The sequence below is a fragment of the Sus scrofa genome, chromosome 4 (assembly GCF_000003025.6).
Source record: "Sus scrofa isolate TJ Tabasco breed Duroc chromosome 4, Sscrofa11.1, whole genome shotgun sequence".
Classification (NCBI taxonomy): domain Eukaryota; kingdom Metazoa; phylum Chordata; class Mammalia; order Artiodactyla; family Suidae; genus Sus; species Sus scrofa.
The window spans coordinates 36,326,799-36,339,856 of record NC_010446.5 but is presented as its reverse complement, the minus strand read 5'-3'; the positions used below and the strand labels follow the sequence as shown (position 1 = coordinate 36,339,856).

The following is a 13,058-nucleotide window of genomic DNA, read 5'->3' as shown; positions in this document are numbered from 1 at the left end:
GGACAGTCAGCTCTCTCTCCCTGGGCCTGTGGGCTCACAGTAACCGAAGCACATGAAAGTGCAGATTTCGGGGGGTGGTTTTGGGGGGTGGGGGCGGTTTTGGGGGATGGGGGGCAGGAGGAGGTGGAAAGGAGCCCGGGCAAAGCGATGACATGCAGCTTGAATAATTTCCAAATTAACCAGGAGTCTGTTTTAGGAAAAAAGCTTTTGATAAAATCATCCACATGACTCGTAGTCATCCCAGATTTTAACTCTCATTGTAAGCATCCCTAAAAGTTCATTATGTGCAGTAATTCATGATTCCGTTGTAGCAAAATTCTGAAGTTGCAACCAAGTCTCTAGCTGGTGGCCAATCCCCGAGCTCCGCCCAGCCCTTCCGCATTCTGGCCGTCCCTCGGGGAGGCGCATGCGCACCAGAGGTGCCCTGTGAGCTGACGCCCCCTAGCGTGTCGGAGACACGCGAAGCTCATCGGAGTTCAGGAAACGCGAGGCTGAGGCTGCCGCTCAGTGACCAGAGAGGGAGGGGTCTCAGGGTAGGCAGGGCCAGTGGCTGCCCAGGCAGACCTCCCAGGGTGCCTGCACCTAGGGATGGCTGATCTCAGCATCTCCCGAATGGGATCCTGTTAGTCCACAGAGCTGCTTCCTCTCTGAGAGGCTGATCCAGGTCACGGCCATTCTCACCCCAGGTTCTACCATGGGATTAAGCCCTGACACAGCCACTGCATGCAATGAGGTGCCTTCTCTCCTAGGCTTTTAGAACAGCACTGGTGCTGTGTCATCCTTGGGAGACCCGAGAAAGGAGTCATTCAAGTCATGTTCTGTGTTCTGAGCGTATGAGTATATAAACCGGAATATTAGTAATTAGCCATAGAGTGGATGGAGATGGGGAGGGGGGCAGGAAGGAGGTATATTTTTAGTGACCAGAAAGTTTACAGCCAGGTCACCTCCTTCCTGGTACCAGTTTGGGGGAGAGAAGATCCAATGAATGATAAGATGATTTGGGGATCATGGAGTTGGGGCTCAGGTCAGCTGACCAGATGAGAGCCCTTCCCCTTAACAGGCAGCACCCACCTGCCCTTTCCTTAGTCCTCCTGACCCAACCCACCCACACCCACCCCCGCTATTCAGACATAACAGACTAGGTACTGGGCTTTGTTGGGAACCACGGAGTCCAACAAACCAAGTCCCACAGCCCAGTTACTTCAGCTGCAGGTCTACACCACAGCGACAGCAACGTTAGATTGGAGCCGTGTCTGCGACCCACACCACGGCTTATGGCAATGCCGATCCTTAACCCACTGAGTGAGGCCAGGGATTGAACCCAAAACCTTATGGTTCCCAGTTCGATTTGTTTCCGCTGCACCATGACAGGAACTCCCTGACTTTAAATTTGAATCACGCCCACCCTGAACCCACCTACCTAAAATGAACAAAATGGCTATGACTCTGAATCTAAGTACTTTAGAAGAGAAAGGCGACTGCTTTCCAAAGGGTTGGTCCCCAAGAGCAGCGTATGTTTTGGGAATGTATTAGATCTACATACACAGGCAACATTTACAAATAGCATGTTACTGATGAGTAAATACAATATCTATGTATTTATTACAGACAAGTGTATTGTTAGATCATGTTACTGATAACTGTCCTCTGTGCAAACTGCTTCAGATATAATAATAATAAAAAAAAAAGACAAAGAAAAAGAAGAGTTCCTATGGTGGCTCAATGGTGATGAACCCAACTAGTATCCATGAAGATTCAGGTTTGATCTCTGGCCCTCGCAAAGACACATGTACTCTGGATGTTCATTGCAGCACTATATACAATAGCCAAGATATGGAAACAACCTAAATGTCCATCGACAGAGGAGTGGATCAAGAAGATGTGGTACATATACACAAGGGAATATTACTCAGCCATTAAAAAGAATAAAATACCAGCATTTTTTGCAACATGGATGGACCTAGAAATTATTAAGTGAAGTCAGCCATACAATGAGACACCAACATCAAATGCTTTCACTGACATGTGGAATCTCAAAAAAGGACAGACTGAACTTCTTTGCAGAACAGATGCTGACTCACAGACATTGAAAAACTTATGGTCTCTGGAGGAGACAGTTTGGGGGGTGGAGGGATGTGCTTGGGTTGTGGGATGGAAGTCCTATGAAATTGGATTGTGATGATCATTATACAACTATAGATGTGACAAATTCATTTGAGTAATAAAAAAAATAAAAATAAAAAAAGACAAAAAAAAAGTTCCTATGGTGGCTCAGTGGTGATGAACCCATGAAGATTCAGGTTTGATCCCTGGTCTCATTCAGTGGGTTAAGGCTCTGGCGTTGTTGTGGCTATGGGGTAGGTGGGCAGCTGCCACTCCGGTTCTCCCTCTAGGCTGATAATTTCCATATGCCACGGGTGCAGCCCTTAAAAAAAAAGACCACCACCCCCCACATATAATACCTCATGGAATCTTCCTAACAACTCCGTGAGGGATATACAATTACAACCCCCCCCCCTTTTCAGATCAAGTAAAAAGTTCACAAAGGCCAAATAACTCCCCCAGGACATCCTGCTTGTTGGTGGTAGAGGGAGGATTCAAAGTCAGCTATGCATGACTCTAGGGCTCAAAAGGGGGTGGCCATATCGCCTGTGCAGGCAGGTTGCTCCAGCATGAATGCTCGCCTATCATCCCCCCTCCCCACAAACCTCCATTCATGTGTTGAAGCTCTAACCCCAACTTGACGGTGTTTGCTGATGGGGCCTTTGGGAGATGAGTAGGGTTAAGTGAGGTCGTGTCCCTCATGATGGGATTAGGGGTGTCCTTGTAAGAAGAGACACCAGAGAGTTTGCTCTTTCTGCAGAGGTACATGATGAAGACATTCATTTCTCATAGTTTTAGGAAGCTACCAGTCTGTATTTTGTTATGGCTGCCTGAGCAGGCGAATATAAGCATGACAATTACAGCATGCCCTTCACTCTCTAAAGCGTCCAAGTTTGGATGAGTTACGTGGCCACCAGGTTAACCATAGTCCTGGCATAGGGTACCATACACAGCCTCCCTCCACTACAGCCAGCGTCTGTCTGTCTGGGTGAACCTGCCACTTACTGATTACCATGCTGATCCCTTTTCAAACAATCCTGTGGCTTCTTCCTGTCAGGACCGGCCTCCAAATCAGCAGAGGCTGAACCAAGCACCTGCCAGGTTTCCCCTTCAAGTGTCCACTGCGGGGACAACCCACCTCCTGGGTTCCTTTGAGAATCCCTGCAAGCGGAATGGCAGGGCCCCTGGTTTCCCTCCTCCACGATACAAGCCCTGAGCTCCCCACATGCCACCTCAGCCACACTTTCTTTCCTTCTGTCTTCCTAGGGGAATTCGGGCAGATTTCCCCAATTTCCCAGTAGTTACAGTAACTGCTAACAGGAGGGCCCCTTAGATCCCATATTTAGCTGGGCCTAGAAAAGACAAAAAAAAAAAAAAAAAAAAAAAAAAATGAGCAACGCACAGAGCAGACAGCTTGGTTCCACGCCTAGCTCCACCCTCACTTTGCGTGACCTGGTGTACACCTGGACAGGTGACCTCCCTCTGTGCACCCCCGTCCCTTAGCTCTAAAATAAGGATGGCATTAGTGAAATGGCACTCAGTGCCAGCACTCACGTGGCAGCTTCGTCGTCTCCTTTTTGCCAGCAGGAGGAATGAGGAGGTCATTACATATCTTTGATTTGACTTAGTGGCAACAGGTAAGAGATAAAGTTGTCAAGAAAAGATGCAGGAAGATGTTTTCCAGCCTCATGTGCAATCAAGCTCTGAGTCCTGTATAGTCACATCTTAAACTTTTTCAATGCACCTACTTCTCTTCATCTTCACCACCAGCATTTTAGTGCCAAATGCACCCCCCCCCCAAGCTTTTACAATGGCCTCCTTACTGGTCACCTGCATCTGTTCTTGTCCCCCCTGCAAAGCACTCTCCACACCACAGGCTGAGAAATATTTTTTCTATGCAAAACCTAAAAATGTACCTCTCGGAGTTCCCTTTATGGCTCAGCAGTTAACGAACCGCAACTAGGATCCATGAGGATGCAGGATCGATCCCTGGCCTTGCTCAGTGGGTTAAGGATCCGGCGTTGGTGTGAGCTGTGGTGTAGGTCACAGATGCAGCTCGGAACTGGCATGGCTGTGGCTGCAGCGTAGAACAGCAGCTGTAGCTCCAATTCGACCCCTAGCCTGGGAACTTCCCTATGCTGCGGGTGCAGCCCTATTTATTTATTTAAATAAATAAACAAACAAACAAACAATAAATAAAATGTACTTCTCTAATGTCCTTACAGTGTTCATGGGACACTAAAAGGAAAAACAGTTTTTCTCCACTTTACTTCCATCAATGCTTCTGACACTAAGTACCTGGAGTTAGCCTGGACCATACAGATTAAGGACCTAGTCCCACAAGACTGCCCCCTCCTCCACCTCAGAAGCCAATGGTGAGTCCAGACCTCCCAGAGTTCTGATCTGCTTGCTACAAATTAGGGGTTCCCACGACCCCCTGAGTTTGATCATCTTCCACAACAGTTCACAGAACGCCGGAAAGCTCTTTACTTACTATTATCTCTTTATTATAAAGGCTACAACTCAGGAAGAGCCAAATGGAAGGGATGCCTGGGGCAAGGTAAGTGGCACGGAGCACGGAGCTTCCAGGCCCTCTCTGGATGTACCTCCCTCCCGGCACCTCCTTGTGTCCAGCAACCTAGAAACTTCCGAACCCCCCGGTTCAGGGATTTTTAAGGAGGTTTCATCACGGAGGCGCGATCAACCAGTAACTCCATGTCTAGCTCCTCTCCTAAACCTGGAGGTCAGCGGGTGGGGCTCAAAGTTCCAGCCTTCCAATCATGCCTCGGTCTACCTAGCCCAGTCCCCATCCTGAAGCTCTCTAGGGTCCCCAGCCACCAATTATCTCATCAGCACACAGAAAGATACCCTTACCAATCCAGAGATTCCAAGAGCCTCAGGCGCTCTGTAAGATGCTCCCGTCACTCAGGAATTTACAAGGGTTTTTAGAGCTCTGTGTCAGGAACCAGGTTCAGAGACCACATCTGCATTTCTTATCCTGCCCCAGAGACCCAGCCCTTGGCCATGGGTCAGGATAAGGCAAGTCCGTCGGCAACTGCTCTTCATTTTCCTTCTTTTCACCTTCTCTCTAGCCATCACCCTGCAGGTTGGCTCACCCAGAGGGGTTCTGACTCCATCAGAGAGGGAGGAAGGACAGGGAGGGTGCTGTCCCCAGCTGGGGCTACCAAGCCTGAAGCAGAAGCCACAGCATAGAGAGGTTCTGTAAGAATCAAGTCAACACACAGAAAAGCAGGGCTTGGGGAGGGAGTGGGAGGAGGGTGCCTGCCAAACTCCCCCAGCTTTTCAATCAAATGAATACTTTTCCCTTTTGCGTTTGTCCCTTGCCACCGAAACAGGCCTGACTAATATGGAAGTGGGTGAACTCCACCTTACCCACACTAAGTGCTTCTTTGTTGCATGCTCTTGGCTGCTGCTTCTTTAATTTAAAAAGAATTTCTATTTTTTTATTTTTTAGGGCTGCTGCTGTGGCATATAGAAGTTCCCAGGCTAGGGGTCGAATTGGAGCTGCAGCTACCGGCCTACATCACAGCCACAGCCATGCCAGATCCCAGCCACATCTGGGACCTACACCACAGTTTGCAGCAATGCCAGATACTTAACCCACTGATGGAGGCCAGGGATTAAATCTGCATCCTCAGGGATACTAGTCGGGTTCTTAATCCCCTGAACCACAATGGGAATTCCTCCTTTTTTTTTTTTTTTTTGGAGTAATTTTTTTTTTTTTTTCCATTTTTGGCTGCCGCACGGCATATGGAGATCCCAGGGAGGTCAGATCCAACCCATGGTTGCAACCTACATAGCAAGTGTGGCAACACTGGATCCTTTAAACCACTGTTCTGGGCTGGGGATTAAACCTGCGTCCTGGAACTGCAGAGACACGCCCAATCCTATTGTGCCACAGTGGGAACTCCACACTTGGCTTCTTTATGCTTCATTTGTTTAAAGCTGGGTCAGATGGCTGTTTAGATGATAAATGCCTTCAAAGCAGAGATTATGCAGTAAATTTATTTGGAAAAGTGCCCTATACAAATAGATATATGAATAATCTTAGGCTATATTTCTCAAAATAATCCAAGTGAGAGGATAAAAAGGCCCAGGATGGTGGCATCTAAAATACAACATTTAAGATTGATTGTTTAGGGTGTTCTCATCGTGGGGCAGAAACAAACCTGGCTAGTATCCTTGAGCATGCAGGTTCAATCCCTGGTCTTACTCTGTGGGTTAAGGATCTGGTGTTGCCATGAGCTCTAGTGTAGGTCACAGATGTGGGTCTGATCTGGCACTTCCTGTGGCTGTGGCGTAGGTTGGCAGGTGCAGCTCCAATTGGACCCCTAGTCTGGGAACTTCCATATGCCTCGGGTGCAGCCCTAAAAAAAAGCCAAAAAAAAAAAAGAGTGTTTATGCACAGGAGCTCCCTCTCTAGCACACCACTCAAATTTATACAACCTCCATCTTGGAAGAGAACATTAAGATGAGAGTCTCCAGTGTTCTGGGTTTTTGGTTTGTTTTTTGTTTTTTTGCTTTTAAGAGCTGTACCTGCGGCACATGGAGGTTCCCAGGCTAGGGGTCCAATCAGAGCTACAGCTGCCTGCCTACACCACAGCCACAGCAACACCAGATCCAAGCTGCGTCTGTGACCTACACCACAGCTCATGGCAATGCCGGATCCTTAACCCACTGCGTGAGGCCAGAGATCGAACCCGCATCTTCATGGCCACCAACCATGTCAGGTTCTTTACCCACTGAGCCACAACAGGAACTCCCTCCAGTGTTCTGTTTGATACACGACACTGGTTTTGGGGCTGGGCAAGCTTCTCTCCGTGGGTGACCTCCACATCACGGAAGGTACAGAGTTCAAGGACCAGCCAGCTCTTTGCTATTAGTTAGAAGGAGGCATATTGGTTGACAACCAGCCCTCAGCGGCCCTCCTCTCGGGCGTGTCCTACCAGGTGCCTCAGCCAGTGGAGTTCTGACTCCCACACTACTTCACGACACCAACCACACCTACCTCCTCCCTCTTCTCCACCGGGTGACCTCACCCTTAAAAGTCACAGAGGAAACCTCAAGAGGGGGTCACTCCACTTCAACTCACAACCCTCAGACCTGCCTGAAGCCTCACCCAATCTTTCTCTTGGCCTCCATTCAGTCTAAGAGGAGTCCTTCCTCTACCCAATCCAGTTTGTGTTCAACCCTCCTTTCCTATTTTTTTTTTTTATTTTAGGGCTGCACCCACGGCATATGGGGGTTCCCAAGCTAGGGGTCGGATCAGAGCTGTAGCTGCTGGTCTACGCCACAGCCACAGCAACACCAGATCCAAGCCACGTCTGTGACCTACACCACAGCTCACGGCCACGCCAGATCCTTACCCCACTGACTGAAGCCAGGGGTTGAACCTGCAACCTCAAGATTCCTATTCAGAATTGTATCTGCTGGGCCACGATGGGAACTCCTCAACCCTCCTTCTTCAAGGACTTGGCCCCACTGATTATCAAGGCCAGCCCCAACCACTCCCATCTTCAAAGGCTCCTTCTCAAATGGCTATGTCCCACCAGAAGGCAAATTTACTCAAATCTCTCTGAACTCAAATTGCAGAAAGACGGAGACTTGAGGTAGATCATCTCCAAGAAAATCATCTGACTGGTCTGATGATGGGAGAAGTTCTGTTTTCAGCACTGCTCTGAGTATGGAAGGAGTCACCTTAAAAGACAACTAGGGGAGTTCCTGCTGTGGCACAATGGGATTGGGGGCCTCTTGGGAGTGCTAGGACACAGGTTTGAGCCCTGGCCCCTCTGGCCCAGCACAGTGAGTTAGGGAACTTCATATGCCGCTGGGCGGCCAAAAAAAGAAAAAAAAAAAAAAAAAAAAAAAAAGACAACTGAGCATCTTTTTTTTTTCTTTTAAAGGATGCCATTTTAACTTCAAGAAATACAAAAGTTGCTCAAGAAAGTAAAGATTATCAGAAACATCGTTTGTTCTGCAGTAAGAAATAATGCATTGTAATGATCAAAATACTGACTAAGGATTTAAATTTTTTTAATTGGGATATAACAAAACTGGGGCAAGGAAGGTGATTCGATCCAATTAGGAACCATGAGGTTACGGGTTCGATCCCTGCCCTTGCTCAGTGGGTTAAGCATCTGGAGTTGCCATGAGCTGTGGTGTAGGTTGCAGATGAGTCTCAGATCTGGCATTGCTGTGGCTGTGGTGTAGGCCAGCAGCTGTAGCTCTGATTTGACCCCTAGCCTGGGAATCTCCATATGCCGAAGGAGCAGCCCTAAAAAGGCAAAAAGACAAAAAAAAAAAAAAAGTGATAATTCTTTCCAGATCGAATTTATCATCCTGAGAAATTGATTAGTTGGCCAGAGATGCTCCATCAGTGCACTTTGTTGATATTCTCTGAGGCTGAGGATGTCTGGTAGTGTGATGCTTACCCTGAGCTTTCTTATCCAAGAAAATCCACAACTGAACCCACCAACCTCTAAATTTCCATCACAATTAATAATTGTCCCTAATCATTTCACTACAAGGGAAATGGGAAACATTCTTTTTTTTTTTTGTCCTTTTTTTTTTTTTTTTTTTTTTTTTTTTTGTCTGTGTTTTTGCCATTTCTTTGGGCCGCTTCTGTGGCACATGGAGGTTCCCAGGCTAGGGGTCGAATTGGAGCTGTAGCCGCCAGCCTACACCAGAGCCACAGCAACGCGGGATCCAAGCCACGTCTGCAACCTACACCACAGCTCACGGCAACGCCGGCTCCTTAACCCACTGAGCAAGGGCAGGGATCGAACCCGCAACCTCATGGTTCCTAGTCGGATTCATTAACCACTGCGCCACGACGGGAACTCCGGGAAACATTCTTAGAAGGAAATGGGGAGTCACTTCCCACAGCCCCCAAAGAGCCATGGTAGACAACACTTCCCAAATACATCAATTACCCATAACTTCCCGAGTGAACAAGGGAAGTTCTAAGACAACGTCTTAGTCTTTTTCTCAAACATGCTGTTCACCTATAGATTAAGAACCAGGAACATAAAAGTATTTAGTCTGAAGACTTCAGTTTTGGAGTTCCCGTTGTGGCTCAGTGGAAATGAATCTGACTAGCATCCATGAGGATGCAGGTTCAATCCCTGGCCTCACTTAGTGGGTTAAGGATCCAGCATTGCCATGAGCTGTGGTGTAGGTCACAGACATGGCTCCCATCCCACATTGCTATGGCTGTGGTGTAGGCCAGCAGGTACAGCTCTGATTCAACCCCTAGACTGGGAACCTCCATATGCCACAGGTGTGACTCTAAAAGGACAAAAGACTGAAAAAAAAATAAAAAATAAAAAAAGACTGGTTTTGCCTTTTCAAAAGTCCCTTCATCCTGGAGGCAACTGCAGGTCAAAAGCACAGAGCATGGTCTGTCAGAGGGTTCCAGACACACAAATCAAGGGGGACCTGATGGGCTGCCACCACTCAAGAAATATCTCATGACACCAATGGATCCAGACTCCCTGGGCTTCCACTTATTCAGATGTGTGTCCTTGGACAAATTACATAACCTGAAAAAGATACTAATAGCACCACTTTCCACACGTCATGAGGGATAAGTGAGACACTGCACATAAAACACTGGGTCTAGCCCAAATTATATGCTCTGTAGAGGCAACTCCATCTGATGACTGCAGCTTGCCTTTGATCATCCTTTTTCTTAAAAAATGTATTTTATTGAAGTATAGTTGATTTACAATGTTGTGTTAATTTCTAATATACAGCAAGGTGATTCAGCAAAGTGATACACACACACACATTCTTTTTCATATTCTTTTCCATTATGGTTTGTCATAGGATACTGAATATAGTTCCCAGTGGTATATATATATATACATATATACAAAGGAATATTACTCAGCCACAAAAAATGAAATAGTGTCATTTGCAGCAACATGGATGCATCTAGAGATTATCATACTAAGTGAAGAAAGTCAGACAGAAAGACAAAAACCATAGGAGATCTCTTCTGTGTGGCTATCCTTGATAGAGGCTCCTCGGAAGGCTCCCACAAGGTCATAGGTATTCACATTTCTAACTTGGTGTGTCCACGCCCAGAGCAGGAAGATGTGCTTGTACTTCCTGAGCCTGGAGAGCCAAGCCTATGAACATGTGATTATTTGGCAATAACCACCTAGAAACTACAGGCCAGACAGTGAAAATACGCAAGTGGGGTCTGTACAATACAAAAGTGGGGAGCCTTCCCAAGCCCTACTCCTTGGGCCTCTTGAATGGTCTGGCAGCCCCACACATCACACAGCTCATTCCATTCTCCCAGCTGCCACCAGCCCTCCACGAGAATCTCACTGCAAGCTTGGCCAGCCAATCTGCTCCTGAGCTGACTGTATCTATTCAATCCTGATAAAGCGCCCTGGCCCTGGAAAGTGGGTCAGGGGGAGGGTCTCACTAATAAGTGCCTATCAGGAGTTCCTGTTGTGGCTCAGGGGGTTAAGGACACCACATCATCTCTCTGAGGATGCATGTTCGATCCCTGGCCTCACTCAGTGGGTTAAGGACCCCGAGTTGCTACAAGCTGCAGAGTAGGTCAAAGATGAGGCTCAAATCTGGCGTTGCTGTGGCTGTGGTGTAGGCCAGCAGGTGCGGCTCCGATTTGACCTCTAGCCTGGGAACTTCCATATGCCGGGGGTGTGGCTGTGAAAAAAAATACAATAAAAAGCACCTACTTCCCTAATATTGGTCTTGAGTCTCCCAGACTACCCGATACTAAATGGCTTGACCTTTTCCCCCCAAATGGGAAGAAAAAGCTAGACTACAATCTCCCCTCCCTGCTTACCCAGAAATCCCCCAGTACTCACTGAGATGTCTTTCTTTAGCAGGTCCATTGACCAAGGCACCCTTCACCATGCCCCCCAGACACACACTCATCCTGTGGCAGTGCCTCCCAGCCCCTTTCTCACCAGGACACACAGAGAGAGTAATATTATTTGTACTGCACACAGGGGACACGGGTACGAAGCCCCTGGAGGTGGCAGAGCCCACAGATGCTGCAGCAGCACTGAAAGGATGGTCAAGACACCCCCCTAACCCTCTCCTGGGCCATGGCCCTATATCACAGTGCTTGGTCCTGTGGCACGGTCCCCTTCCTACATCCCTCATCGTATTTACTGCCTGGCCCCGTGGCTCATCTGTCTCCCCATCAAGATGGTAAACTCCAGGAACTGGACCAGGTGCTAATGGCTGGTGCTTCCCCCACATCTAGAGCAGTGATGACTCCTGGCAGCCATTCAACACGTCCGTGGTCCATGGGTGAACAATCAAAGATGACAAAAGGCAGGACAGGGGCACAGCGAACACAGAGCCACCTTCCTGATTCACAGTATCCTTTTCAAGGTCATCCTGTAACCTCCTGTATAAACATTTTCAGGAGTAGTTACCTCTGTCCTGCTTTCCTTGGGGAGGCTGACAGAAAACAACAGGAAGGAAAATCATCTTTGAAGAAGCTGAAAGTAGCACGTCAGCATGGTCCTGAGTCTGAACCACTGGGCTTCCAGAGGGGCTGCCAAAGCAGGCAAAAATCGGACCTGGTCAGGGAGGAGGGGAGCAGAGAGGTTTCAGCCATCCCACCGGCTACGGAACTCCCCGGCCAGAGATCAGATCTGAGCTGCAGTTGTGTCCTATGTCGCAGCTGTGGAAACACCGATCCTTTAACCACGGTGCCTGTGCTGGGTCGGGGATTGAACCCGCAGCCCGCGTCCTGGTGCTGCAAAGATGCCACCTATCCTGTTTTGCCACAGCGGGAACTCCCAGACGCTAACCTTGAAGGAGTTCTCTGGAGGCACTAGGCATGCCTGAGAGCACAACTCTGGGCCCATCTGACACCACCCAGGGGCTGGGGAGGCCAAAGAGATGTGCAGACACACCATCTTTGCCAGAGGCAATCTCTCAGCAGCCTGGGAAGTGGGAAAAGGACTGGCATCGTAACGATGGGAGGACCTCATAGGTGCCAACATTGGTCAGATGACATTTATGTGTGTTAAGAGCACTGGCTCATTTAATCCTTCCAACAACCCTAAGAGATTGGAGGAGCCATTCTCCCCATTTTAGAGATGAGGAGACTGAGACACAAAGAGGCCAAGTAAAATGGCCCAAGCCACACAAATCAAAAGTAGGGCAGCCAAAATCTGAACCTCAGCCACCTCACTCAGAGGCTGCCCTCCTAACCACTAAGCCAATCCTGAGGCTGATTAGTCAGCAAGGGGGTTGAAGAGGTGATCTTGGTAAGAGGAACTGTGGTTTTGGCTTCCCTGCAGACACGCTGCTCTGGCCTGGGGCAGAGCGTTAGTGAGCAAGTGCTCAGAAATGAGAGGCAGCATCCAGAAGGATGGCAGACAGGCTCCACAGACCTGGCTCGGGTGCCTCCCAGCACTGTGGGTCAGCAAACAACTGGCTCACGAACACAGCCCCCTTCAAAGTTGAGCAATCACATAGGAAGAGACAGAAGCAAAAAATCCTGTAAGAAAGAAGGAAAGAAATGTGACCAGCTAAGGGTGAAAAATACATCCCTTCCAAAATGATGTCACTAACAAGAAAAAACAACGGCTGTATTAATCAGCATATGGCTTCTCTGAACTAAGACCTCAAAGAACAGATAAAATCCTCGAAAAAGAGGTAAGAGAACAAAAGGACATAAAAGTAAGCTGGGAGTTCTCGTTGGGCACAGTGGAAACAAATCTGACTAGTAACATGAGGTTGTGGGTTCAACCCCTGGCCACAGTTCAGTGGGTTAAGGATCCAGCATTGCCATGAGCTGTGGTATAGGTTGCAGACTTGGCTTGGATCCTGCGTGGCTGTGGCCGCGGTGTAGGCTGGCAGCTGTAGCTCCGATTCTACCCCTAGTCTGGGAACTTCCATGTGCCGAGGGCGTGGCTCTAAAAAATTAATAA

General features: G+C 48.3%; 1 protein-coding gene across 3 annotated transcripts in view; it reads right to left on the bottom strand.

The window, feature by feature from the left end:
• Window positions 1-13,058, bottom strand: part of SNX31 (sorting nexin 31) — an 86,902-nt gene that overhangs the window by 50,358 nt on the left and 23,486 nt on the right. The window lies entirely within an intron of this gene.